Raw genomic sequence first — 3,380 nt, forward strand, 5'->3', positions numbered from 1 at the left:
AGGTTTCCTTCTGGTGTGAGTTATCAAATTGTTTCTGACAAAAGAAAAAAATAGCTTTCTGCACCATGGGCTGTGTTACATTTAGCAGTGTGCCTTACTCCCTAACTGAATTGAGAGGCAGAATTCTGAAGTCTCTGCCTCAGACCTACTCATCCCTTTACTCCGCTGTCCTCCCTGTAAATGCAAAGTCAAAGAAGGTACCAACTCCAGCAGCATCATTAGTGCTATATGATCACCAAGATATGGGATGAGGGATCTGGAGAAAGACTGCCACCACCTCATTTACTGGAGTCCCCTGGTAATTAGTCATCCTTCATCAAGCCTGGGATGAGCCACTAGGAGTGACACTGATTGGGTCCTGAGCTGCCAACCAATCTTAAAAGGGCATTGATTCCCAGTAGCATGAAATTTTCCTATTGTCATTCCTCTTTTCCACAGCAATGCAGACTGTGGACATACAATAATTGATTGAAATACAGTAGGAGTAATAACATCTTACCCCAAGAAGTGCTCTCTAGATTTCTCTATTTCAAATACAGCAAAGGCACCACATATAAGAGAATTCTGGGGAAAATGCAATGGGCCAAGCAAATTTTTAGGGTGTACATGAATGTAATTAATATTTCTGCCCATGCATGTCTAGCAGGGTAGACTCCTGAAAGCCATGAAATAGTGGTAATATGGGCAGAAGACCTAAATAGACATTTCTCTGAAGAAGATATACAGATTGCCAACAAATTCATGAAAGGATATTCAACATCACTAATCGTTAGAGAAATGCAAATCAAAACTACAATGAGGTGTCACCACACACCACACAATGGCCATCATCAAAAAATCTACAAACAATCAATGCTGGAGAGGGTGTGGAGAAAAGGGAACTCTCTTGCACTGTTGGTGGGAATGTAAATTGATACAGCCACTATGGAGAATGGTATGGAGGTTCCTTAAAAAACTAAAAATAGAACTACCCTACGACCCAGCAATCCCACTACTGGGCATATACCCTGAGAAAACCATAATTCAAAAAGACTCATGTACCACAATGTTCATTGCAGCACTATTTACAATAGCCAGGACATGGAAGCACCTACGTGTCCATAACAGATGAATGGATAAAGAAAATGTGGCACATATATACAGTGGAATATTACTCAGCCATAAAAAGAAATGAAATTGAGTTATTTGTAGTGAGGTGGATGGACCTAGAGACTGTCATACAGACTGAAGTTAAGTCAGAAAGAAAAACTAATACCATATGCTGACACATATATATGGAATCTAAGAAAAAAAAGGTTCTGAAGAACCTAGGGGCAGGACAGGAATAAAGATGCAGGTGTAGAGAATGGATTTGAGGACACGGCGAGGGGGGAAGGGTAAGCTGGGACGAAGTGAGAGAGTGGCATGGACATATATACACTACCAAATGTAAAGTAGATAACTAGTGGGAAGCAGCCACATAGCACAGGGAGATCAGCTCGGTGCTTTGTGACCACCTAGAGCAGTGGGATAGGGAGGGTGGGAGGGAGATGCAAGAGGGAGGAGATATGGTGATATATGTATATGTATAGCTGGTTCACTTTGTTATACAGCAGAAACTAACACAACATTGTAAAGCAATTATACTCCAATAAAGATGTTTAAAAAAAAAAAAGAAATAGTGGTAATAACAGTACTGGGGTAGTAATATGATTGAGCTACCTGAATTTGAAAAACTTCAAAATGTTTTCAAAGAACTTCTTAAGGGACAATTGACTTGCGTAGGCTCTGCATAAAATACCCTCCTGTGGACACCTGTGAAATGTTGAGGCTAATTGAGGCTTCTGATGCTGATTATGGACAAGTTTGCGGGTTGCTGTTTTTCCTCCACTGAATTCCATCTCGTTTTCTACTACTCCCTTTCAGTGGGGCTGTGAGTGTATCGGATGTAAAAAGTACTAAATGGAAGCTTGCTTTTGTGTGGAAGTCATTACAGTGAACACCTGTTCACTGTTGAGTTTAATTGGACTACAGCTGGTGCTGATTGTGTGCGAAAGGGGGCTGCTCCTCTCGCCCGCGGAGGAGCTCTCTGTCAGTCTAACAGCGGGGAAGTCGGCGCTCTGAAGTTCAGCTTGCACATTGCAGTCAAGTACTCTCCGCCCTGTATGGCTAGCTGCCTCTGAGGTGCACTGTGGTCAATTTAGCCAGGCAAGAAGAAAAGGGTGCCTGCGTCTTTGGTCTATTTTATTAAATCAGCTCAGTTCCACGTATGGAAATTCGGGGAAATATGGGGGAGATGGTTGGTACAAATTTAGCATTATTATTTACAAAGGAAACAAAAGAAATGGAAGCTTCGCTCAGAGTGACATTCTTAGCAATATTAGCTGTTCACCTGTGTCCAGAGATGATAGGCATTGAATACATGTATAAATAGGAAACCAATAATGTAGCTCAGCGATCATCAGATAGTGACAAATTAAGATTACATTCTTGTGCTCACTTCGGCAGCACATATACTAAAATTGGAACAATACAGAGTTTAACATGGCCCCTGCGCAAGGATGACACGCAAATTCATGAAGTGTTCCATATTTTTGCACATGAAAGGATGCTCAACATCACTAATCATTAGAGAAATGCAAATCAAAACTACAATGAGGTATCACCTCACACCAGTCAGAGGAGGAGATATGGGGATATATGTATATGTACAGCTGATTCACTTTGTTATACAGCAGAAACTAACACAATATTGTAAAGCAATTATACTCCAATAAAGATGTTAAAAAATATATTTAAAAAAAAGATTACTTTCCTGATTGAAGAAATGACTATGGAAAAAGACTATGTCTGTAGCCTTTAATAATAATAGTATTAATAATAAGCTCGAGTTGTTGACTTAAAAAGAACAGATGCCGACTTGCATATTTCAGTCGTTTAGATGTAATTCACATTACTTATTCATTTAATATCAAAATGCATTGAAACAATGAAACATTGAGTCTACAAAGGCCCTTGCTTCATATTCATATGAATATTATTAACTTGCACGATTCTGAGGATGACCCTTTTGTCCCAGGGGTGGCAACAATCGCCCAGAAACCAGGAAACATCCTTGCTGAAGCAAATCCGCTGATACTCAATTTTGGCTGTTCAGCGGGGGTCATCCCTCCTTGTGGGGGGCTAACAGGTGTTGTGGGCATGACCCACCTTTGGGGGAGGTGAAACTGACTTGCTTCTGAGAGTAAAGGGTCAGATGAGTGGTTGTATCTAAAAACTATTCCAGGACTCCATTTTTTGTTGTTTTGATATTTGCACAGTCCCTTTGTACAAAGGATAAGAAAGCTCACTTTACCATTTTTGTTTGCTGAGATAGGTCTGGTTCACCACCCTCAGCCCAG

General features: G+C 40.6%; 1 non-coding gene across 1 annotated transcript; it reads left to right on the plus strand.

The window, feature by feature from the left end:
- Positions 1-2,471: 2,471 nt before the first annotated feature.
- LOC114238897 (U6 spliceosomal RNA) lies at positions 2,472-2,575 on the plus strand. The gene has a single exon (XR_003624143.1). It is a non-coding gene; the product is annotated as a U6 spliceosomal RNA (small nuclear RNA).
- The last annotated feature ends 805 nt before the right edge of the window (positions 2,576-3,380 follow it).

Source organism: Balaenoptera acutorostrata, chromosome 8 (assembly GCF_949987535.1).
Source record: "Balaenoptera acutorostrata chromosome 8, mBalAcu1.1, whole genome shotgun sequence".
Classification (NCBI taxonomy): Eukaryota; Metazoa; Chordata; class Mammalia; order Artiodactyla; family Balaenopteridae; genus Balaenoptera; species Balaenoptera acutorostrata.